Below are 27,031 nucleotides of genomic sequence, written 5' to 3' on the forward strand. Positions count from 1 at the left end.
CTCTCTACTGTGGTAGAAAATTTATAGGCACTTTCAGGTACTATAATATCAGTTTTAGGTGAGATTACTCATTTAAATGCTTTCTTTAAATCCTGCATCATATCAAGCTGTCTGAATAAACCCATTTGATCAACAGCACAGTGCCCATAACAACCTACAAAGTGTAAGATCTGTGCCCAGATACACCCAACTAGAGATTTGCACCAACTTCAGCAAAGCTATGATGTTGTGCTAAGAATGAAGCCCTCCATTTCTGGTGCTGGCAGGAGTAGGTCAGACTACCAATCCATAAAAAAACCAATGTTGAAGTTAAACCCTAAAGGTTTTCCCACTGAATATAGTCTCAGAAGCTAGCAATAGAGTGCTCAGATATTTCACTCATGTTGAAAAGCAGTATGCAAACTGCTTTTCTGATGTTTCTTTATAAATCACATCACTGTTAAAAGAAACAGCTTTTATTTTATCTACATGTCAGGATTCTACTGAAGTATTCCAGAAGCACATAATTAGATTTTGAATGTAGCTGGAAATTTGCTACAGTGAAGTCTGTAGAAATGGCTCAAAAATGTAAATGTTAATTTTCAAAATTCAGTTGAAAAAAAAAATCACAGACAATAGTTCAAGCCCTCAGTGGGAGAGGATGAGTTACTTTGACACTAAGTAATAATTACTAACTAGAAATGTAAACTCAGTAAACATGCTAACATTATTAATTTTAAAAAAATCAAATTAGTACACAAATTTTGGTTAAAAAAAAAATAGTCTCATGACACAATGTTATAGAGAGATGGTAAAGATCTCTACAGGTCTGCAGAGGACAAAACCACCAAAGCATTTAGAATTAGTTGGAGACTTATATTTTTGTAGAGGAAATGAATCTCTCATTTCCTGCAAGAAAAGATTTAGAGAACCTCCGGATTAAGTTAAAGCAGAAGGATCAGCCTGAGCTCTGTAACCATGGATTTCTGCATGTCTGGAACAAGTTATTTCCCAGTCCCTCACTGACACCTAGTCAAGGATGAGGGAAAGATTAACAAACAGCAGAAAGGGCAATAAAAGCAAGTGTTTAAGAGACCAGTAAGAAATCAAAGTCAATGTAACAGGCCAACCTGTGCAGAGCTCAGCAAAATCCATCTCCTTGCCAGAAGATGTACATGTAGGACTGGGCAGCAAACTCCTGACACCCATTAGTATCAGAAACAGCTTCATGATATCTGCCATGGTAAACAGAATGCCATTTTGATTTCTGAAAAGGACAGACAAGGGAAAAAACCTCTCTGACTATTCTATATGAGAGGGATACAAACAGTCCATATTTACTTTGAATATTTACCGGAATATTCAAAGTTGAGATGACAAATACCACATTCAGATGGCCACTGCCATAAGTGCTGTACATCACATATACCATGTATGAAAAATCTGTGAATTGCAGTCAGTAAACACCAGAAGAAAAGGGCAGACAAATTCCTGGAAAGAATAGTTTTGGACTAATGGTGGAGTAGTTACTCTCTGCAAACTCTAAATACCTCGATAGTCCTGGGTAAGGTTTTTAGAGGGAAGAGAGGGATTTTCAGGGAATGAGTAATTGTCATTCAGTAGCCTGTGTCCCATCTGCATTTTTTCCTTAAGAAAAGATTAGTAAGATATCAAAATCTATCAATGGAGTGCACCATTAAGTTGTGAAGGTTCATTCTCTCAGACACTGCTCTTAACTCAAACAAGGACAGTGTATATGCTGAAGAATATTTTTTCATTTAAGACTCTGAATTTGCTTACATTCAGAAATACTCAGGTATCTGCAGTAAACTACAAAATCCCTACAAAACCTCAGCATATTCTAGGTATATGAACACTTACTTTGCTGTTTAACAAAGATAATAGAAGTGTTGGAAGCAACAGGATCAAGGGAATTAGAGGAAATGCTCATTAAAACAAATTTAAAAGGTCTAATGATTAAAATATTGATTAATTAGCCAAACATTGATTAACAGTCACACTTTATCAACTACAAAGGTTCTAATTACTGCACCATTATTCCATAGATTGACCTGCTCTCTCTTGTCACTTACGATGAAGAACAATTTTTATTAAGTGGGTTTTGGATTTTTGACCTGTAAAATTTTAATAGGGAGTGCAAAGAGGGTGTCGTGTGTGGTTTGGCATTTTAGTCACTGAGGGACTCATAGTTACTGTCTCTACTTAACCAAAGGCACAGAAGTGCAAGAGGGATGTGAATACTCAGGGATTAAAGCCCCACCACAACTTCCCAATCATAAGAGAGAGAGAGAGATGCATTTGAAACTGCTCTAAGACTGCTTCAGGGAAAGGAGAAATCGTATGATGCTAAACTGTACTGATGAATAACAACAAAATGTTTAAAGAGAGCACGAGGATATTAACCAGTCAAATCCTGTTTGTAAGATATACTACCCCATTAAATTATTGTGTAAAATTAAAATCTCTTCTTAATTTTTTGCACCTACTCTGAAGCAATCCAGTTGATCCTGGAGATGTAACCATTTCACCATTCAAAATAAAATAAAATAAAATAAATCAAATAGTAGTTGTAGCAGTTCATCTACCAAAATATTTCCTGCTACAGCAACCTAGGTCTCAGAAAACTGCCACACACTTGAAAAATATTCCCCAGAAAATTTATGGATGTCTCACATAAGACTATCTCGCTGATTTCAATAACTGTCCATTTAAATCTGTTGATGTAGCGTTTAAACCTTGCTTCACAAAAGAGAGAGGCTAATACACACACGGGGTTACAGTCTCAATATAACTGTCTGAAAGTGATGGTCTGGATTTACTCCTGATGAGATCAGCTCTAAGGCCAGAAAGCAGATTTATAGTGTGAACATAAATGAGCATGGAGGAGGGGGAACCTTTTTGATCATACATATGCTTGTCAGGCAAAAAGTGCTCAAGACCTCATTGCCAAATAAGCAGCAGTGAGTAAGTCCGTTACAGCCAGCGGCAAATGGCACCAGGAGGACAACTCTGAACAGATGCAGTAGGCCGACAGCTTCATTAGCCAAACTCAGGTAAAAGACCAGGAAAAAAATTGTACTTGGGTGCTAACATCAAGTCTGGGCCGTATTTCCTTCAGACTAAACTTAATGGTCTCTCAGAGGGGTAACAGTTTAGAATTACCTGTATCGTTCTTTAGCAACTTAAAGGAAAGAGAGAAGCTACTGCCATGCCAAGATCTGAAACATCTTGCTACCTTAGCTCCTGCATGTTGAGGAAATAACTGTTTCACCCAGTTAGTTGTACTCAACAGCAAGTGAAGGAATTAATGCTGTAGTAACAGGTAGATGTCCTTGGCCTTTCCACTCCATCTTCCTGTTACAGTCTACTTTAACCAACACAATTCCTTTACTTCTACCCTCTGCACCAGCAAAATAAAAACTATTTCATTTCCATTATACATCATATGGTCTCTTGATCTGCCTTCTTGATTTTTTACACCAGAAAAGCTGTTATATTTATAATACAATTATAACTTTAATCCACAAAGACAGTTTACAGCATAATCAGACAAGTCCGCCTGAGTGTTATCCTACTATGCCAAGGTTAACGGATTTTCTCAGGTTACTCAGTGAGAGGGGAAAAGAAAGAGAAAAAACCCCCACAAACCACAAACTCCACTTTCTTCAGAACCCTTCTCCCTTCCTGCATTCATACCTACTGAAGATTGCATCAATACAGAAACTCCATGTTAGGCCAGCTAAAGGGTATTTTAGTGTAAAAGTCAGAAAACAAGTATCCCTCTTCTAGTTAAGTCACCTTACTCTTCAATCCCCCCAGAGGGACAGTAAGAGGAGAAGCAGTTTAATGTCTACCACAGTGCAAGTCATGGACTTGCTTTCAGTGTTGCACATAGAGACCAGGCTGAGACAGTGATACTAGACAGGAGAATAGTCCCAAGGTGCCATGAGAAGGTTCACCTCAATCAGACTTGGTTTGTTGCTGCTGGGCATGCCAGTCAACTCAGTCTCCCCTGATCCACACAAGTCTTCTCAAACCTTATAACACCATGCTTGGGACTGTAGCAGCCTCTGAGGAAAACCAGCATCTTTGTGAGGTTCACAGCACTGCACAACCACTCCTGACTTGTCTTTTTCACTTCAGGGTACAACTTTCCAAGGTTACTTGTAAGGGATTGTTTTTGTGGATGTTATTGCTTTTGTACTTTGAGAAGGTAGAACAATTTGCCCTGTCAGTGTTGCAGTTCTTCACACTAAGAACAGAAGAATATGATCCCAACTGGAAAGAGACACAATAAAACAGCGGTTTAACACAGCATCCCTTTGCCATCATGATGGGATTTGCAGTCCATAAGGTTGATTTTATTGTAACAACAAAGTGCAACTATTGCTTCAGTGTCACAGTGAATATCCAGAGTCACATGTGTGCAATATTAAAAACTTAAAACCCACATTTAATGAAATATTACCCATTACTTACAGGTAGTTTGGATATACAAGCCTGTACAGAGGTTTTGCAAGCTGTAATAGCATACTGAATTTATCAAATTTAAGATAATGCTAATGCACCAGCAAAACAGAAAAAATGTTGTGAGCAATCAGCAAGATAACCTATCTGCCTAAGGGTGCTTATGAAGAGAAATACTAGTTCTTGTTTGAGGGTAACAGAGAGGGCTGTAAAAAGAATGCCTTAATAACAAGGAACCTTTTGATCATCACTGATAGTGAGAAAACCTTTAAGATTTAAATATATTTATTTCGTCTATTTCTTGACTTCTTTACTCCATGGTGACCTTGACTCATCACCGCTAAAATTTTATTTCCTTCCTTATCCCCCTTCCCCAACACTACATTCTTTATACTCTTCACCTCATGATTTTTTAAAATTATCTATTCTCCTGCTCTTCTATTTAGCAAGTGCCTTCCTAATTAAATTTCTCCTTCCCTCCACCCCGAAAAGCATATTAACAATGAAATGCTAGTGAGTAATATGTAAAGTAAGTACTTCGGGATAACCTATTTTATGTTTGAGCATTTAGTCCAAAAAGATCCCACTCTTCTGTGATCCTCGGGTACTATTCGGACAGTGTGGTCTTGACACTATCGATAATGATGCTTCTATAAATATGTTAATTTTCTATATTAAGATGTATCTCCCTATCCAAAACCACTCAACTGTATCTGATTATAAGCACTTATCAGTGTCATTTCAGAAAAAAAGTGCACATAATACTGATTTACACAATCTAACAGGTAACAAAAAGTCTGCAAATATGCATTCCTGGCCATGTCTCACAAGAAATCAGTGATTTCAAACAAATTGTGCTTAAAAACATAAATAGAAGTAGCTCTTCTGGTTTAATTCAGAGCAATTATTTTACAAGCGAATAACAGAATCAGTGAATCATTCAGTCACCATTAGAAACTGCCTTGTAAACTCAGGTTTGCATTTAAATCAGTGCTGTTTTCATCACGTTTACAAAAGGTCTTTTAGAAGAAAACCTATAGACAGGGGCAATCAAAGTGCACACTGTATACCATGAGACTGGTACAAGGTCCAGGACTTGCCTTCAGCCCATACTGACATTTCCATTCCATGAGCATAGGGCAGAACAGACATCACCTGGTTTTCAGCTCAGGAAAATACACATATATACACATCTTCTACCCAATCCAATAATTATGGCTACAGACCCCTTTCCCTTCTCCCAGAAATTGCTGCTTGGGGTAATAGATGCCCAGCATGGAGTTCAAAGCACAATATCTCCAGTTTCCTTTCATATGTTATCTAACTGTATTTCTTCTACTAACCACCACAGTAGACATGGAAAACTTTGGGGACATTTGAGACTCTTTAATACAAAAATGGCAATTCTTTTTCCTTGGTATGGATTAATATTTTAAATCAAAGATACTAACTTAGCAAAGTAAGTTTTTGGTTCACATTCTAATTTAAGTATCTATGGTTATGTTTCTCAGACATTTGGTTCAAGTATGCTATGCTGTTTTAATATCAATTTTCATTACATTCTAGACATTTTTATGTTTTAGGAAATGGTTTGTATCTCATGCACGATTAGGGAGATTTAGTTGCTGGAAGGAAATAGTTCAAGCTCTTCTTTTTAAAAATAAGCACATGCAAAAGCAGCATTTACACACATCTCTTCAAACAACCCCTGGTTAAACACAGTCACAGAGAATGAAGTTGATCCCTGTGTTAGTGAGAACATAAAGCTTATGTACCACTTAAGTCTTTAAAACAGGGTTTAAGTAGGAATTAAGCATAATTTTTTTCAGGCACTCTTCATGGGGTAAAATTTACTAACAGAAGGCTTGAATAACTTGAGCAGAGGGCAATAGGGGCCACACAAAAGGAAGGAGTAGGGAATCATGCTTCAACATGGTAACTGTTGGTAAAGGTCAGCTTCCTACTGACAATAAAGTGCAGTCGCTGTATTTATCTGGCAGATCCCCGGGACAATGGCTGGTAATCTACGGGTAGCTTTTTAGAAGGGTTTGAGCAGCGGCCTTCGCTCAGCATAACTATTATTCTCTGAAAAGTTTCTGCATTCAGTTCTCATGAACAATACAGTACAGAAGGAACATTAGGAGCCCATAAAATGATATGCAGTAAAAAAATAAGTTCCAAAATAAGTTTTTAGGAAAATACACATTTTAGTTTTCAAGTTCTGCAGCTGGTAGTGCCTAAAATCATATTTCCTCCATTGTCAATGGGGAATTTTCCCCAGAGGCAAAACTGTATAATCACTCGGAAGAGATGCTGCAATCATCTGCCAAAAAATACATGCAAGAACTGACAGAAAACAAACAACAAGACAGGTAAAGAAAACACAAACTGATCAAACTATATTTTGGTGCAGACGCAAATCAGCAATAGTCAGGCTGTTTGCCACCATAAGCTAAAAGTCATCCCTCCTTTGACTTACGCAATGGGTCTTATGCTTTTTTGCTCACAGTTGACTTAAGTCATCTTTAGATTTGAACACTTTACTATTTATCAGTTTGCATTATAATCTCAGTGTTATTCAGATTTATTTTTTTAGCATATACATGCACCTACCCACCCACCCAAATATCCACACACAGACAGAGAAAAATAAGGAAATTTTTATCATTATAGTATTTTGGCAGCATAATGGGAATAGACAGCAACTACTTTGTGTTACAAATTTGAATGTGAAATTTCAGAAAACCTCCTTGCATTAAAAATGAATTAACTGTGTGATTATTAATTGTGCATATTCCAATCCCTTTGTGCTGTACTGCATGTTTCTTGAATCTCATTTGAATCCTTTGGCTAAGTAATGTGTCAAGGGGGGTACTAGCCTGAATGCCTGGGTTATTTAAAAAGCAGGACAGCACTTCCAGATTAGAATACCAATGAGTGGGGTTAAAAAGGCTCTACTGTAGTTGGAGGGCAGCTCTCAGTCTGAGTAGTACCTGAAAAGGACCTCTATGGACTAATTTTCAGAATCACATTGTAATGTGGGCTCATGTCAATCATCAGAACAGACAGCTTCATCCCATGATATAAACTAGTTATACATTCAAGAGCTGCCAGAGGATCTTCATTAAAAAGGGACTTAGCATTAAAAGAAGAAGGTTGTTTTATTATAATACTTCAAACACAGTTTTTTGTTTTATATGTTCTCAGAAATCTTTTTTGTTCTTCTTCACAATATCAAAAAAGTGCCACAGAAGCAGCAAAAACATTAAATATTCCAATTTTTAATGGGAATCAAGGTAGCTTTCTGGTTTAAGGCATTAAAAATCATATACATTTTTCTAAATATATTCATGTCTTTGAATAACAAAAAGAAGTCTCTAGATGTAATAGGAGGATGTTTTTAATCTTTTGAGAGAAGGGATTTGCAGAGCTGACTACTCAAGGTACAATATCTACTGGCAAAGTATATCAGTGAGAGCTTTATACATATAAATTTGTATAAAAGCTTTGGGCTATCCACAAGCTTCCAGATACCAGTTAGATATTACAATCCATGTCATTAAAATTTAATATGATTGTGTTAAGAAGAAAACATTAATAATATCCATGTAAGTAAATCATTGACACAGTAATCTACTATTTCAAAAAACCTTAACAGGGGTTTATTAAAAAATAAATAGAGAAATGTATCTATTTACCTATATGGGTGTCATTTCAGAGAAGCTGATTTAAATATAATTTCACAAATCATGCAACTTCTTCAAAGTAGCTGGGAGTATTTTGATCTAAAATTGCCGTTGCCTACCTGTTTCCTACCAGGATAAATAGTTTATAGGAATCGAACTGAAATGAGGTGTTCCTTTATGAGCAGAATACAGCATCCAGTCTAATATATTTTCTGCTGTCTTCTTAAGCTGTAGTACTTGTATTCTGCATTATTTTCTGTCCTGAGATCTCCATTTGTAGTCTTTTCCTTCTTTTTACAAATGAGCTCGACAATCATCTAAAGTAAGACATGTTCTTAGTAATAGTAATTCGGAGTTTTTCATTGCACAGTTCTTTCCATTTTCTATTATTACCTTCACAATTATTAGCTAATTAATTATTAACAAGTTAATGAGTTTTCCTATTGCCCTCATTACCATAATATCTAATACCTCTTAAACATTTCAAAATTCCACTTCTGGACAGCCTGTGAGCAGGAAATATTGTCCCCCATTTTAGAGATGAGGGACAGAGGCACAAAGGATTTTATTCCTGTATTCACATTTTGTAAATGATAGCATTAAAAGGTAATGGGAATGCTTTAAAATAAAGTTATCCCAATCATCATTGGCAAGAAGATTAAGAAACCTAGTACAAGGAGATTTAAGCAAATTTAACAAGGTTACAGAAGAACCAAACTATTAATTAAAACTGAGATGTTCTCGTCTCCTATTTCTCTGGACAGACTACTAGATTTCCTATATTTATTTTTCAGGTAAATCAGTTATGGTTGGTTACAACAGTAACAGTACACGCTATGATAATACAATATATATTGAGTTTTTCAGTGATCCTGTTCAGATATTTCTCTGGAAGACATATCATTAAAACTGAGTTTCAAGAGCTTAGAAAACCCTCCCGGTGAGTGAGCTCTAGTAAAATCACATGAACCCAGGGATATCTTAATTAAAGTCTTTCTGATGCTTAAAGATAAAACAGACAAAACAATTTTTGCTCTTTTGGGTTCTTAAAAGAACTCTTTGAAGCCATCTTTTTTTCTCTCTCTCTCTGCCATGCTCAAGCCCTGAATTACACATAAACACGCACAAAATATCCACCTCAAAAAACACTCTACAGAATGAGAGCATGACAATTACTTTGAAGTGCTAGCACCTTTGCTAGCCCCTGTCCTTGGAGCAGTTAGAGGTTCAATCTTTGATTCGGCCTTTATCACTGCCTAACAGGTAAATGCCATTCCAATCTTAAGCCCAAAGTACGCACATTTGGAGGACTTGTTCAGTATAGTTCAAGTCTCTGGCACAGAGTTCTTTACAGCACTATAGAAATAAGAAATTAAGGGAACAATGAAAGTCTGCGTTGCTTCAACAGATTATATATGAAGAAGTACATGGTGGCAACGAACAGGACCATCAAGGACTCACACATAAAAAATTCTCAGTAGGACTGCAGCTGCTGCCAACCATCTGTTGGGCATTCATAGCTCTTGCTAAACTTGTGGAATCTCCAAAGATACTCTGTACCTCACAACATCAACACTTACATTGACATCATCTCGCATTCAGCATGCTTCCAAAGTTGTACAATAGCTGACAATATCAATCTCGTTTACATTATTTGGCAGACGGTACTGCAAGATGCCTCATGTTTCAGCATATGCAGAATTATTAAAAAAAAAAAGTCTCCTACAGAGACTTTCTCTCTTTGTGTTTTTAAAAACAGCTGCTATGCATTGTATAGTAATGTTGCTTGCAGGGATTTCCAGAGTTCATTCTAGAAGATGGTGCTTATTTATTACAAATTGAATTTTTATATTTGGTAAACCATGCAGATGTGTGACAGATTCCCATCAAATTATACGTCTGATTACCCTTGACACCTCATTTGAGGTGCAATATATTCTGTGCATTGTCTTCCCTTATGTTCATGCTCACCTTGTCCACCTCTCTGCCATTTTCAATATGCTGATTACACCAACTCAGAGGCTTCAGTACCTTTTAAAATATATAAATCCTTTTGCAGCTGACTTCGAAAGAAGAAGTGGTACTTGTAAGTTCAAGATTAAACACTATTCTTTTAATTTCTATTTAGTTTACATTTACGTGGTAATATGGTTATCCTGATGATAAAACTTACAATGCCATCCATCCGTTGTCTATGAACCATGTGGTGCAGTCTCTCTACTTATGGAAAGAGATGAGACACAGGTACACAGGGTAACTGTTTTGGATCCAGTTAACAACTGGAGATGAATTAGATAGCAACTTTTATGTCACCAGATTATATGAAATTGTATTCTAATTTTAGCTGCCTGTGTCTTAACATTTTCAGGGTTATATTTAGAAGTTTATATTGAAACCTGCAGTCAAAAAAAAATGTGTAAAAATACATTCTTAAAAAAAAAGTAAGCTGTGCATTCCATCAAGTCTCAGACTCCATGTAGAGGGAGCACTTCAAGAGACTTGAATGAAAGGAGGTTACCAGAATTTTTTTGAAGGGGTTTATTGACACCACTCAGAGCAAAATGTTGGAAAATACCTACATGTTAGTAAAACAGGAAAACTCTCAGCTGCTCTTCTGTGCAACACTAATTTACCTAAGGTTTGACTAAACTGATGGGCTTCACAAACTGTTATATGATAGCCACAAACCATGGGTTTCCTGGAGTGCACCAACGTCCAATAAGGAATACTTTGCCACAGAGACCAGAAACTTCTTGGAGGGAAATAGAAGCAAAAAGTGAATCCAAAACAACCAAAACAGTTACAAGAAACCACCCGAGGTAAAAAATCTGACAGGCTTGTTACATCCTATTCTGCCCAAAAAGGATTGAGAAAGGGATAAAGACCCTGTAACATCCGTGTTATAGTAGCAGACATTAATCAATTTTACAATGGCAGCATTACTAAACTCAGCCACTTTTTATTGCTTATCACGAATGAAAGCAGCTTTTGTCAAAACAGCCTCAAAGAAAGTGGCAAGTTGACCCACTTATGAAATGAAGCCTCCAGTTCTCAGGTAGCTGAAAATTCTTAACACCCTTCAATAGCAGCTAAAAGATACATATAATGTTATATGACTACTACTTAATCAGTATTTTGTATTGTAATAGAACGGTCATCATTTCACTTATGAGACCGAGAGATTGCTGTTAGAATTATCTTCATACAACATGAAATTAGCAGAAAAAATAGTAGAAAACCCAATAATATCCAATTATGCAAAAGTTAAAAAAATAAAATATATTTATGTAGAATTGGTCTGAAATTTTTTGCCTGAATTAAGTTAAATTTTCATTAAGGAAACGAAACCTCAGATTACATGTCTTCTCAGAAAACCCACTGGAGCTTCCAAAGACGTGCTTTCTAAAGAGGGATAGACTTCAGTAGCTGTAAATATCTTTAATTAAGGAGCCCATTTTGTCTACAAATGGCTTAAAATGTTTTTGAGAAACATTAGGAAATTAATCATCTGAATGAAGCTGCTTCAAGGGAAAAAAAAAGGGGGGGAGAATGTTATCCCTATTTTCACATTGTTGTTCCACTTCACACTGTGTAGGGAGTATTGAGTTTCCACCATAATTCCCCATTTATTAGAATTTAAAAAGTTTTAGTGTTCTTGATATTATGCTTTACTACTCTGAGCCTATTGATGCATTTCCACCAAATCCTTTTCTGTGTCTTCTTTTGGAAATATCTTTAGAGAAGCTGTGACAGCAAACGGGGGGGGGGAGAGGGAGGGGAAGCTGGGGGGGGGAAAGAAAAAACAGTCTTGCAGATCTTACACTATTTTTTTTTCAAAGGCCTGTATCCATCACCACACCAGAGAACCTCACACAGGTTTTTATTTTTTTTTTTTTCAGAAGATGTTTTAACACCAGGATTTGATGTCTAGTCTCTGCTTCACAGGCATATCTCTTTAAAGGAGACTTTCCTCTCTGTCATTAATGTGTAAGTCAGTCAGTCAGACCTTTTTAATAAGCAGTTGAAGAGCCACTGTCTTTAGCACATGAAACTAACAAAAGCCTCATTAGTCAAATGAACAAAGAATAGTTTGAATATCAATGTATTATTTTAGAGGAAAGCCTCCTCCAAGAGAATCTCAATGCAATCCTTTTTACTGGAGTTTCTCCTGTCCAAATTTTAATGCTCTGGACCCTGCTTATGAAAAATTGATGAGCAAAGAAAGCTGTTACAAGATGACATCCATTGCGTGTCATTTTTGCAATGTACCACTGTATTTGACAATAATCCAAGAAGTAGATAACAGGCCTTTTTTCAAAAAGAACTTGTCCCACACAACTTTGGTTTTTCTGCCCTGTCAGTGATTTGTTGCATAAATAACCTTGTGTCAATTAACAAGGTTATTTAAATCACCTCTGAGCAGCGGAAGAGGACATCAAAACTATACAAAATTCAATAAAAATCTCTTGTTCATGTGACGGGCATTAGTAAAATCTCCATTTGGAGTATCTATAAGCAATTTGGAAAAAAGTCACAAATGGTCTATATAAAGATTTCATTAAACTAAATTAGAGACAACAGCAAGTCAGATTCTTAATTATTTATTAAAGGAAAGGAGAAAAATCTGAGCAATTATTCCACAGAGACAGTGCACCATGTTTTTTTTTATACACTAGAAGGTATCATTTATCCACTTTTGTCAAGAAACACTCACAAAACACACTGGAAATACTATACAGCATAAACATACCGAAGGTTCCAACAGAAACAAATAACCTTGGTACCACAAGCTTTCATTTCTTGCCTCCTAGATTTACCATGCAAGTACAAATAACTCAATTATAATACATTCCTTTTTATTGGAATGGCATAATTAAAAAAAGCTAAACGGATCCATCCTTTTCCCAGCCAGAGATGATACAATAAATGATTCTTAGCAATCTTGCAGTAAATCACAGACATGTGGTACCTGGCATACCTGTCTATTAAAATCCTGCAGAACGTAATCAGCATGTTTCTCTCAAAATGCAGCACTATTCTTCAGATGCTGTTCTGTCTCAAAACAGCACTGTGAATAACTTCATACAGAAAGTGAGGACAAAAAGCTGTAAATTGACAGAAAATGTAATGTCAGATAATAATTATAACTAAACATTTAAGACACGTGGGGAAATTAATGCATAATAACGATCCGTCCAGACGCGTTGTTAGGCACTAAAATGCAAGGGCTTTCAACCTCCAAATTGTGCCTTTAAGGCATATTAGCATAGGTTGAAGAATTTTGTCTTGATACTGTAACATGGAACGGCAGAGATTAATACCAAATCTTCCAGGTACAGGATGAGACAAGATGAAATCTGTTGTCATATCTGACTATTACAGCAATTCCATAGCAAAATGCAGATAAAGAGAAAGGAACAAGTGGGAAAAAATTCTGTAGTGATTCTAGAAACAAATACCAAGAATGGGAAATTATACAGTTCTTCCTTTGTAAAAGTAACAAAAGTGTTGACTAGAGAACTTTCAGACAAAACACATTGGAATTAAAGAATGCTTCTGATAGAGAATTGCAGAAAAGTCTGCCCTATAAAGGTCAAGAAAATACAGCACTAGAGGTGGTTAGAGAACTAGCTTGGATATCTGACACAAAGGTTACTTGTGGGATGTAGGGAGTTGATAAGTGGGATGATGCCATGAGCATTAGAATTTACACTGTTGGGTTTGTTTGGGGCTTTTTATTTCTCCTTTCTGTATTGATGACCTGGCAGAAGAAATGTGAAGAAAGGTGAGACAGTTTTTGCTGACACAAAAATGGGGTGGGGGAGTGAGTCAATACAAAAGTGAAAAGCAATATAGGTCAGAAAGTCTTGGGACAAACTAGGAGTCTAAATGGATAAAAGTGAGTTCCAAAAGTCATCCTAAACACCATAAAATAATGAAGCAAGAGATAAGAAACAGGAGATCAAAATTAATTTTCTTTTCACAGAACTCAATAGGAATATGGCAAAATACTATGTACCATTTTCTCTAGCATTATATGCATTATTGGTCACATTGCAGTGATTCACCATGGTTAAAAGGAAAAACAAATTCCGTATTGGTTAAGCAGCAGACACGAGTCAAGGAAAGCTCTCCATAACAAGCAAGCAGTTCAGCCAGTGGGATAACACCAGTAAGTCATCACCTCAGCAAAGAAAGAATAGTTGAGAATTGCTGAGCATAAAAAGAGAGCAACTTTACATGGTAAGAATGGGATGTGAAAAAACTTGATTATTTATAAAGCTAAGGGAAATTTTGTGGCTTTTTTCGAGAGCGAAGGTGATTAAGAAGAAATTCTATTAAGGTACACACAATCCTGAAGGGAACAGAAAGCAGAGATGCTGCAGGCTATCTGAGCTGGTGTTAAATAGAAGTACAAGGGGTTATGAACTTAAGCTGGGGGGAGAATTGGACACTAAAAGACTTTAGGTAGAGTTTTCTTGCACTGCTGCCCTTAGTGAAAAAACCTACCAAGGCCAGACATTGTCATAAGCAGTATACAAAAAGAAATATTGGACAAGTAGGAAATAAAGTATATTGTGGTGTGACTGCCCATTTAAAGCACTATGGCAGCTCCATGAGGGGTTTTTGCCCTCCATTTTTGTAAATTCCCAACTTTGCAAAAGTTTTGAGTAACTTAGTTCCCTTTAAGGAAGAATATAATTAAATGGGCTCAAATCCTCGAATTCTGAGCACATGATTCAAAAAATGAAGTGTACAATAAGAATATTGAAACACACCATGTAATACAAACCATAGAATACATTACATTTTATATTAACTTAATTGCTGATGGTAAGTGTCAGGATGGAAAGTACTACTAAGTTCTCAGTCGAACTCATTTTTAGAAGGCGAACAACTGAGGGATTGACATATTAAAAAATAAATAAATTAAAAATCTCTTATATTCGTATTCCTTAAGGAAAACAATTTTGAGGTTAAGAATACAACCCTCAGTTTCCTTACCCAAATTTTCCTAAGTATCCTTCCCAAAACTACCAGGATTAGGACAGAGAGAATCTATTCACAAAGTATTAACAAAAGAGCACCTTTTTATTCCTAACAACATGTAATTAACTTAAACCTAAGAGGCATCACTAACTGTTCTAAAGCCAAATATCAGACCCTTCTCTAATTTTCCTCCCTCACAAGGATGAATCTTTTTAACATCTCAGTTTTAATCAAAGCTGCATAGAATCCTAGAATCATTTAGGTTGGAAAAGACCATTAACTTAATACTGCCAAGTCCACCACTAAACCACATTCCCAAGTGCCCCACCTACATGTCTTTTGAATACCTTCAGAGATGGTGACTCAACCATTTTCCTGGAGAGCCTCTTCCAACGCTTGACAAACATTTATGTAAAGAAACTCTTCCTAACATCCAATCTAAACCTCCCTTGGCACAACCTGACACCATCTCCTCTTGTCCTATCACTTGTTACTTGGGAGAAGAGGTCGACCCCCACCTCGTTATTTGGGAGAAGAGGCCAACCCCCCCCACCTGGCTACAATCTCTGTTCAGGTAGCTGTAGAGAGCAGTAAGGTCACCCCAGCCTCCTTTTCTCCAGGCTAAACAACACCAGCTCCCTCAGCCACTCCTCACAGGATTTGTCCTCCAGACCCTTCACCAGATTCATTGCCCTTCTCTAGGCTCGCTCCAGCACCTCAATGTCTTTCGTGGGGCCCAAAACTGAACACCACGCTTGAGGTATGGTCTCACCATTGACTAGTACAGGGGGACAATCACTCCTCAGTTCTACTGGCCACACTATTTCTGATACAAGCCAGGATGCCTTTGGGCACCTGGGCACAGGCTGGCTCATGTTCAGTCAGCTGTCAACCAGCACAGTTCCTTTTCCTCTGGGCAGCTTTCCAGCTGCTTACCCTGGGATGCAAAAGAGTTTCCTCCTACACTGACAGCTGGGCATTAATGTGGACTTCACACTTCCCTCCTGTTAATGTCTTTGATATCCCCTTGTTTAAATATCCTCTGGATTTCCAGCACTGGAGTCTGCTGAAAGATATTGAGGTACATAGATCTTTTGGGCTAACACAGTACAGCTGTTCTGTTCTTACACTTGCCAGGGAATTCCTTTTGTTTTATTACAGTGTTCAGAAATCAAACCATTATTATACAAATGCATTTTTAGCATTGCCCCTCATCAACTTCTGACAGCACTATACAGGGATTGAATGTAATGTTGGTGGATTTTAAAATCAGAGAGCTTGATCTGTTCACAGAGAGCATTTTGCAAACAGAACTCACAATTCAGAAACATATTTTAATTTTAGACCAAAAACCAGGTTAACAAGAAAGCACCAGTCCTTTTTGGCCTTTTTTAATAATAGAACTATTTAATCGCAGAACAGCAGTGCCTGAAAAACATCTACAATACAAAGTTTTTATAATCCTTTTAAAAGGAAAATTACCATAAATGACCTTTGTGCCCATATTAAGCCACGTAGGCATTCAAATACAAATTAAATCTTTGCTACTGATTTCAGTGAAACCATTGTTTGTTACAGGTGAAATCAACTGCTGTGAATACCACAGCTCAGGACCACCAACAAAATTGTGTGTTTAGAGAATGTTAAGCCTGAGCTTTACAATCCATATGCTCCAATTTAACATAAAAAGTTTCAGTTCTTACAGTTGGACATACTTCATTATCACTATAGTAATGCACTAATTATTTGCTCCTAATAAATGACTAACTGGCAAATTTGACACAGTACAATGCTGAAGAGCCCAAGTGACTATATTTTTCTTAACCACCAACGACAAAACAAACTCCACCAAGTTTTGAAATGGAAAATTGACTTTCTAAACATTTCAAAGCACAGGAAAATTGTCTTTGTCTATTATCTCATTGATTTTTTTGAACAGCAAGGCTGTCAGAAGGCCACTGAAGACACATCTTCAGTCTTCTAGCAGTTTGCCTCCTTGATCACAAAATACTTTTTCATTTCCTAAGTCAATCTGGTTAAAAATTTAGTTTGCTAACAAGTCATTTGGAGAGAGATCTTGTTTTAAAGGTGTTTAAAAATACAATATTCAGACATATGCTGTCTATTAAGTAATAAAAAAGCACATCACACACAGTTAAATTTAAACCATGCTTGTTTTGTCATCTGTTTTTTAAAAAAAATTAAAATACTTAAAACAATTTTAAGGGATCTCTCATGAACATGTTAAAGTTTAAATGTAATTAACAAAGTGGACTAGTCTTTCTATGACTTTGAGCCTTTAACTCTGTCCCCTTAATATATATCACCTGCTTCATGACTCTTTGCACACTCAATTTCATACTATCAACAAGAAATTGATGAAAAAGGTGTTTAAAAAAAAAAAAGACAAAAGTTATCAATTAGAAGCTGAACTAAGATCTCAAATTCACTTCACACAGACCACATCATGGATCTATGTAATGTTACTTTAGTTCTCTACAGACATATTCAAGTCTATTCAAAAGAGTTTCATACCTCATTATCATTTATCTAAGCACTGCATTACCATCGAATTTACCACCACTATATCAAGTACAGCTCAGAATTAAGGTTTAGTTACAAAAATGCCAAGAGCAGAAAGCTGACACATGCTATGCATATTGCACTGAATGACCTACTTTAAAACATGCCTATATGTTAGTTGCTACACCATTTTGCTGGTTATTCTTTACAGAAATTTGAGTCCTTAATTAAGAAAGGAGGAAGCCAAAAGGCATGTGTTCATTTTCAAGGAAGTTGTAGATGGAGGGCTGGTGCATATTTTTTTAAAACAGAAGAGCAAAAGAGAGCTGAGGCAAATGGAAGACGACTCATCTTTAAAAAAAAGTCAAAAGTCCATATTACTGAATTACAGCACTATAATTCTCTAACACTTGTCTGTGCATAAGTGACAGATAAGTTCTTTTTATCTGTGGAAAAAAAACAACCACAAAAAAAAAATCTCAAAACAAAACAAAAAAATAAATCCCAAACAATCCAACCAACCAAAAAACCCCCAGACGTACTTGTATTTCAGATGTCTAAAGCTTCTTATCTTCACAGTTTGTGTAAATTTTGGGGTGGGTTTTGTTGTACACTCAGGGCAACTCTAAGAAACTGGGTATTGGTTTAGTGAGATTTAATTACCATCAGATTTTTAAATAGGTATCATCTAAATTATTACATTATTTAAATTATATAGCTTTTTGAGACAGTTTTCCAGACCGATGAGACCATTATGCAATTGTGCAGCTTCGTAGATGATACCAGGATGAACTTTGGAAAGCCATTAGAGTTTTAAACTTTACTTCCAAATTTATTTCAGAGCTTAGCTTTGAGAGGAAGTGTTTTTCTCTATAGGAACTCTCAGATGGCTATACTGAGCAAACTAGGTGCTTCTTCCTTTCAAGTTAAACCCTTTAGATTACTTTAACACAGTTCTTTGTGGTTTAATTTATCATATGTCCTGGCACCATTTATCACTGAATGCAGAATGATGAAGAAATGGCTCTATTAAAATGGAATAACTACTGAATTAAAAAGCTGTTAAATGAGTTGGAGTGCAGATTCCTGTTAACAATATGTGGGAAGGGTGTTTGGCTGAAATAAATTACTTTCACAGTAATAATTTGAGAAGTGCACCTTTGGAGAAACATGTTCAAAAATTCACATCTTGATTTCCTGACTAAAATCACATTCACCACTAATAATATTTTTAAATTAGCTTCACAGCTAAGGTGAAGAAAAAATTAGTCTCAAATACTTTGGTTCAAAACCAAAATACTCTTTATTAAAAAACTATGAATAGCAGTTTTTAAAAATATACGTGCAAAATAAAATAGCTGATTCCAATTAAGATATATTTCTCATGCTCACCCTTAACTTTCTGAAAAAAACTTCTACAATCTTGCAGTGTAGCCTGCCATATAAACTTGTAAATAATATATAGCCCTGTAATTCAGAGTAGTCGGCATTGTAACTCTCTGAAAATAGTAAACAGTCAACTACCTAATGAGTCAAGATATACTTTCATTTTATTGACTGAAACTGAAATTGTAGGTAAGAGAAATTACTGAAGAGATAATTGAGTAAGTCCATGTTAATTGACGTTTCATATATAATATCCCTTTTTTCATATTTAAAAAAAAGAAGCAGTTGGACACAATTTATAGCTCTTGTTATTAACAAAAAACAGTCCAGTTCCAAACTATTTAGTGCTGTAGATCACTGCATTCTTATTCTTGTGCTTAATCAACACATTTCTTGTGGTTAACAGCAGCATTTACTCAACCCTTATTAGGTAATTATTTAGCTCAATAAAAGGAAGTGACCATCTATCACTCAGGGCCCTCTCATGCACTGATTGATTTCACTAGAAGCAAAAATAATTTCCCAGAACTCATGTGCATCATCTCGCGCCTTTAAAGTGACCTCCTAAGGGATATCTTACAGTCATAGAGTGGCATTTTTATGGCTTTAAGAGCAGATTTAATTTTATTTCTATGAATTGTTACTAAAAAGCTGCATCCTGACTCAGTTTGTTTGCAGAGGCTTTGCTGTGGCACAGAGCACAAAAATAGTTATAACACACATCTCTGTCAACTTTGCCAATACCGTGTGTGGACAAATACCACACATGAGATGCCAATGCAAAGCTATGCCATGGCTACTCACTCCCTGACACTTTAAAAACAACCAGCCATCCTATACAAACCAGCATCAAACAAAAAAATAAACAAAAAACATATTGGCCAAAATGGTCACTGTATTTAGTAGAAGACAATGGATTTACACAAAAATGACAGATTATGTTATCTGAACATTAGACAGTTTTATATGACAGTAATTTGTTGATTGCAAGAAACACCCCTAAAGACAAGCCAATTAGAGGGCCTTTGTACTTCTCAAAAATTGTAAACTGTAAGTTCACCTCAAACCTTTGTTTATTTTATGTGTCAGAACTAGATGGGACACAAAGAACACAAGGAATCTTACTTGATTTTAGACTAGATTGGCAGAAATACTCATTTTTACCTCTACAGACTGTGTGATTGCCAGGCCTGTTGTGAAATCCAGGGCAGAACTATATACATTGACCTTTACACTTGCCCTCCATAGTCATCTGCATATATACCATCTTGCTTCGTTTTGCATGTACAAGAACAGAAGGAGTAAGAATAGTAGTGCAGTGACCCACTTTCATTCATCCTTCTTTAGCTCTAATATACTGCAATATCTTTCCCCCTACACTAACTGAAGACCCCTTCAAGCTCGTATACATTCATCTTGTTTTCTCCCTCGCACACACATTTCTGTGCACTGTGGTCATCTGGTCCAGCACAGTAGCTCAGTCTGCCTGCCCTTGCTCCTTTGGCAGCTAAAGCTCCATCAATCTGCCTAGGCTGGAATTAATACAGAAGAAAAAAAAAGGCATAGCTTCTTTTCAAAGCACTGTTAAAATTAAAAGGGGGTTGTTTTTCATGTGGTTTTGTTGTTGTTCGGTCAGAGTTTTTTTCAGAAAATTATAAAACTGGGAAGCTAAGAAGTGAATGTTACCTTCAGCTGGAAACTCTATTTAAGCACAAAAGATACAACCCATACAGTATTTTCCAGCATTTTACCATGGATAAAATAAAATATGAATTTAGTCTTAAGTGTTTGGGGTCTTTTTAACAAGTAAACTCTACATAATTTATCTTATTTTCCTTTATAATTAGCGAGCAGTTGCACAATAAAATACATTAATTATGAATGATAAATTATAACATTAATTAATATGAATAAATAATTATGTCTGATTATTCTTAAATGTTTTACCACATTTTTAACACAGCAAATGTATCTTTGTTGGTGCTCATGTTATACCATGCCACATGGCCACTCTCCAAAATGCAAAGGAAATTAAAGGGTTTGTTACTTGGAACGTTATCTTAAACAAAAGCTAGTGAATCTTTGTCTCATAAGTAACAGAATCAATGTATCATAAGGGTAGGAAGAGACCTTCAAGATCGTCTACTCCAACTATCAAGCCAGCACCACAATAGTCACCCCTAAACCACATCCAGGCACCTCCTGAACACTTCCAGGGATGGTGATTCCACCACCTCCCTGGCAACTTATCCCAGTGCCTGATCAATGCTCTATCCCCTGGAGAAAAAAACTTCAGAAATTGTTGACTGATTATCATCAAATTTAACTTAGAGATGGAGATTCCAGAGGAAGTTAGTTTCCTATTTGTAGGAGGTAAGAAGGTGGCCAAGGCAGAGAAGAAATATCCCCTCAGTGTACAGATGAGGACAAAGTTGCAGGAGGATCCAAGATGCCAGTCAGTTCCCAAGGCTCCAAGGGAGGGCTGCTGCACTGGGCTCAGCAGTGGGAGCTCTTGGCCAGACCTGAATGACAGATCAGGACCCAGAAGTTCAGGGCTCACACGGCTGCACAGCAAGCTCTGACGCCCGTCATGTAAAATAAATAAATGAAATAGGATAAAATTGCTGCTCTACCTGTTTTCTTCTATTTGGCTTTGGAAATTCCTACAGATTCAAAATGGATTTAGGAAATAATTATAGAAATTCAAGTGGTTGTCATTCATAAACACTGAAAACAGAACTTTCAAATCCTAAATCCTGTTTAGCACAAATACTTAGAATGGAAGAGCTTTTAGAAATGCTCTACTGGGCATAATCAAATGTCTTAAGCAGGAATAAACAGAGTAAGCTGCTAAACCGAGGTACCAGCAAAATGGGAAAATACCCAGTTTCAGACCAGGCAATTTTTTTAAGTCAAATCCTTTAAAGAACATATCTTAATTAAAAAAATCCAATGAAAACCTTAAGCATTTTACCAACTTTCTATTTCTTTAAACTTTCCCTTATAAATATTTCCTTTTAAATATATACAACATTTCACTTAAACTTGTCCTTTTGATTTCTTTTTTCAGAGTTTTCAGTCATTTTTTATTTGGGTTTCTCTTTTTTCATAGACTTAGCAATATTTTTCAATGTTTAGAAAAATAACAAACACCAACTTCCAAAGAAACACACACTTCATTGACAGAGAATCCAAACAACCCTAAGAACTCTCTGAAAGAGCACAGCTTTTTAATAGTTAATATTCCATCCATTTAATATCTCTAATTATTTTCCCTCTGCAGCTTTGATGGGTAGTTATAGCCTGGAATAAAAACACTGTGGTAAGGACGACTGCACAGCAAGGTTAAGTGCCTTCTTGTTTCAGTACCAATAATTACCTTTAAAAAAAAAAATCTGTTTTCAGGTTTGACAGTTAATTTACTAATGAGTACGTGGACCCAATTTATAATAAAGTAATATTGACCAGAAATAATCCTGCATTGTTACTCATTTGAATTATTTTATTGTTAAAGTCTCCTCTTAAATAAATTGGAAAAGATTAATTTTGCAAGATGGATTGTCAGAGGCTGCTGCATAAACTAGATACATGTCAGCACTAAGTTTAATTATTGATCACAATACAATAGTGCTGAGTATTCCAATTCCCAAACAGCTTCCAGTAACTATCATCAGATTCTAAATATAGAAACTGAAGGAAAAAAATTTGATTGCAGATGACTACATTTTAAAATAAATAAATAATTCATTAACACCCAATAAAAAATTAATTTTAAAGTACAATTCAGATCACTCACTAGAACATATAACAAGTAATCAGAAAATGAAAGTGCCTCCTTTCAAGTGACAAACTCTAATGAAGTAGTATAATGTGCTTTTGATTGGGGGATTCCTATGATTCCCCAGTTCTGGAAGAGAAATTATATTTGGAAACGGAGATTAGTTGGAGCAGTATTCCTTATCACAACCTGTCTTGTTGCAAAACAAATGCAAATATTGCAGGATGTACTATAGAACACTGTACTTGCAGAAACATATAACATGAAAGTTATGAGGATGCATCTTTGGAAAGAAACCATTTGCCAGCGCTCATTATGGTCTGTAACTGTAGAAATAAGTTTAACAGGACAATCAGTGCTTTCTACAACTAGTTAGTAGTGGATAGTTTTCATTTTAGAAGTTCAGAAGAAAACATGAGAAATGCCTAGCTATTTGAGATTTTGCACCTAGTAATTAAAAATCTCTCAGCACAAAAAAAAACCGGGGGGATCGACTGCAGTGGAGTGAAGTTACTGCCTAATGAATCACTGTTGAGCTACTTTGTCAAGAGTTCTAATTCCAGAGTAACAAGTGATAATGAGAGCTCTTTTAAAGAAATCAAGTATAGGTGTGTATAAATACATATAGAGAGAGATAGATATGTAGGTATAGCAGCAGGAAAGATGGAAACAGCACACAATTTTTTTTAACACAATGTCATATAATATTGGTAATTTAATATTGGTATGGTCATTGAAAAGCAGTTTTCACAGTTTTATTCTATATTTATATTCTACATAAAATTAATAGATTTTTATTAATTTCATATAAATAATATCAATGAAGCCAGTGTTTTTCCAGTGAATTTTAACATGCATCCTGACAAGTTTTCAACTTCCTTTGACCTTTTAAACAATACTTTCAGAATATATTTCTGCTTTGTTTACACTAAAACTAATTTTTCAAGCCAGCATCAAATGTCTCACTGTTCAGACAGTCGAAGGCCACTTTAACATTATCATCACAAATATATTAGAAAGAACTCCAAGCTAATTTGAAGATTATTTCAAAAATAAGCAAGCCCTTCCAAGATTAATTTTTTTTTTAAAGCAGCTACAAAGTTTTAAATTTTGCTCACTGAAACACATATAAATGTTAACTCATAAATCTGGGCTTCATCCAACACCTATTGAAGTCAATAAAATTGCCCCCTTGACTTAACCATGTGCTGGATCATCCCCTTTGTGACAATTATAACACACTTACCAAATGTTACGTCCCCAGACCAGGAACGTTTTTAATTGAGCATTAAAAGTTTTTATTAAACTTTTGCTATAATCCAAAAGACCAAACACAGCTTGCCACTGAGCCCTTCTCCGGGAGAGTCTCCCAAGAGCATTAAACTCTTCTGATGAGTCTAAAGGAACGCTTGGCACAACTCACTGGTTTTCATGAGGTCTGTGACTGCCTTTGGCAGCCCTTGAGCACCTTTCAGCATAACCTGTTCTAACATAGCTATGCTAGTTTAGGAGTATTCCACTAGCTCAGAGAAATTAATTCCTTAAAAAAAAAATTAAGGTATTACAAACTTCCTTAATATATGCCCTAAAGCCAATGTGAGGCTTAAAAGCAGCATTGGACAGACCTTTACATCCACAGCCACTTTTACTGGGGGAAAGACATGGGTTCTCAGCCATTCCTCTTGATACTGAAGCCTCAAAACAAGGTAGATAAAATCCTTTCAATTTTGGGTTAATTAGAAAATATTCCAGTACATTCAGTTCCCTTCTCCCGTCACAGCAAGTTGTAGACACACTGGCAAATGTCAGCATTTAAAAAAAAAAAAAAAAAGGGAAACCCCCCCCTCACACACAAGAAAATAACCCAACCACCACAAAATCAAGTTACAGAGGGTGAAGGCGACACAGTTAAGAGAATCTTTTACACATGTCTAGGCATTCAGGAAAATTATTTTGAATTATAAATTAAATTATGTTCAAATACAAAAGGTATCTTTAAAATTGTCTTCTCTAGACAACGTGATTTCTCAGATGGCTAGGAAGTCAGTTGAAATAGATGAAAACACCCCTTCTGTCATCTCCCCCCTAGCATTCCTCTAAAGACCTAAGCACTTAATTTTAAGCATATATGCAGTTCAGTGGGGAAAAAAAAGGGTTATCATTTGCTTAAAGATGGTGTATGAATCTTTCCTGTATTAAAAACAAAGTCTTCTGAAGTCTCAGTAGCATTTTCCAAACACCACAGAACAACTTGTAGAGAAGCAGTTTTCACCTTAACTCAGTTCACTTAGTGCACACACAAAGGAAATCTGTTTATATCCCAGGAGATTCACAACATACAAAATAATTATTCACTGACAAAATTGTAATTTAAACCTCACAGGTGAAGGCCGATGTTTTCAGCACGAACTGTACAGAAAAAAAAACCCAGTCCACAATCAATATTATTCTTTTATATTATTATTATTTCAATAATGCCTAGAGGCTGACAAATGTAAGGGAATTACCATGACAAGTCTGTGTTTAAAATCCACCCTAGGATACTCTGGCCTGGAAAATCTCCATGGCAGTTGTGGCACCCAGTTCCTTATTCATCTACCTGCCTCCTTCTGATTGAATGGATTTATCTGACACAGTAAAAACCTCTGGCTTTCCTCCACACTTGTCCCTTTGTGGGTGAAAGCCATATTTTTATTTTTCATCATCCCAGCAGCTCCTGCAAGATTTGAGCCTGCAGACGAAAGAGCTTTGCCTCATGACACTGCCTGCCCATTGGGCTACAACAACAGGAAGCTGGGGAACTTTTGACAGTTAGATAAATACTTTTGTTATAGATAAAAAATAGACTAGTACTGCCCTCTGCAAGCCTGGCTGCCAAGTCTAGGAAGCAATGGTGCCATGAGCTGGAGAGTTATCTTTAACCTCCTTTATTAGGGTTACAGGAAAAATAGATCTGAACCACAACTCAAGTAACGAGTGTTTAACAACTGTTGGACAATAAGCTACTAATGAAGATTTGCCATCTCTCCAGAAGGGGGATTTTATCATTTGCTGAGGTTCTGAGCCTAGTCACTGGCTTAGAGGCATATGGAAAGGATTGCACCACTCAATATGGAAGTGACCCCGGTGCAAACCGGCAAAGCAGGAGTCCTGCGTTTCCATGACATGGAGTACCCATCCTGACAAGAGAGGCATATCCCTGATGATCATGAATTGCTAATATGGAAGGTTATCAACCCTTTATTCCTCCAATAAATACAGATTTGAGTCCACAACTAATACGTATCAGAAATCAGATTATAGAAACAATTTCATTAAGTTAATAAACAACTTGAAGCAAAATATAAGTTACTTCTGATTTTTTTCCTAAATAAAAAGAAACCAAGAAATTATGTATATGAGAAGCTTCCTTTCACAAGTCTTAGTGATGGGAATAGTATTTAAAATGCTTCAATTTGTAAATGTCAAATCTAAATTTGAAAATTTGTCCCTTTGTAAAAGATATAAAATATCAACAGTTGTATAGATCATATAAAAACCAATCACTTAATGTAATAAGACATACACCTGTTCAAAATCAGAATATATTATGAAAATTTAATTTTGCATTAGATTCAAGTCGTTTTTTAAACTCAGAAACAGCCAGATTCAAACTGCCTTTTCCCTACAAGCCACCCAGAAATGCATACTATTACTGTGTTTGAAAAAAATAATAGTAATTAATTGTAAATATCCTGTAAACATTTTAGTCTGCTCAATCATGAAAAGCAAGAACTTCAAATACTTCCACAAAAAATAAAATGGTCGAAATTTCAGCCCATACAGCTCAAACCTGAAAGCCAGTGTTGACTTTTATCATTGCTCTCACTCAAAACAAAGCACCTTTAAGGAAAAAAGAATGAAAGTGGTCACTTTCACCTTTACCATAATCAAGGGCACCAAATGAATGGCTTTGCAGGGGCTCCAAGACTGGTAAAATTGGCCTTGCCAAGTTTTTTTTATTCTCTATACCTCTTTATTTTTCCCTTCAAATATGAACAAACTAAAAAATCCTACATGGAGGAAAATGATGAAATCCACCCAGAGAGAGTCATGGAGAGCAGCTTAGAGTTAAATAATGGAACAGCTTTGTGGTTACCATTCACAGAGCTCTCGGAGTCGGGGCTATCAAGCAATGAAGTAGAATAATGAAGCTACTCCT

The 27,031-nt window shown here is 36.1% G+C and overlaps 2 protein-coding genes across 5 annotated transcripts in view; both read right to left on the bottom strand.

The window, feature by feature from the left end:
- The window catches only part of FIGN (fidgetin, microtubule severing factor), a 342,028-nt gene that overhangs the window by 261,758 nt on the left and 53,239 nt on the right, over positions 1-27,031 (bottom strand). The gene's annotated exons all lie outside the window — the stretch shown is intronic.
- Positions 1-27,031, bottom strand: part of GRB14 (growth factor receptor bound protein 14) — a 298,766-nt gene that overhangs the window by 114,027 nt on the left and 157,708 nt on the right. Inside the window, exon 14 of one of the 4 annotated variants that reach the window (XM_051787280.1) lies at positions 12,292-13,258. The exons of 2 other annotated variants lie outside the window; for them this stretch is intronic. The gene's annotated coding sequence lies outside the window, so the exon portion shown is untranslated. Of the gene's footprint in view, positions 1-12,291; positions 13,259-27,031 lie in introns of those variants that run through there. One more of the 4 variants, XR_007904522.1, reaches the window with a different exon arrangement.

The sequence above is a fragment of the Manacus candei genome, unplaced genomic scaffold, assembly GCF_025592945.1.
Source record: "Manacus candei isolate 608988 ecotype Guabito, Panama unplaced genomic scaffold, ASM2559294v1 h1tg000023l, whole genome shotgun sequence".
Lineage (NCBI taxonomy): Eukaryota > Metazoa > Chordata > Aves > Passeriformes > Pipridae > Manacus > Manacus candei.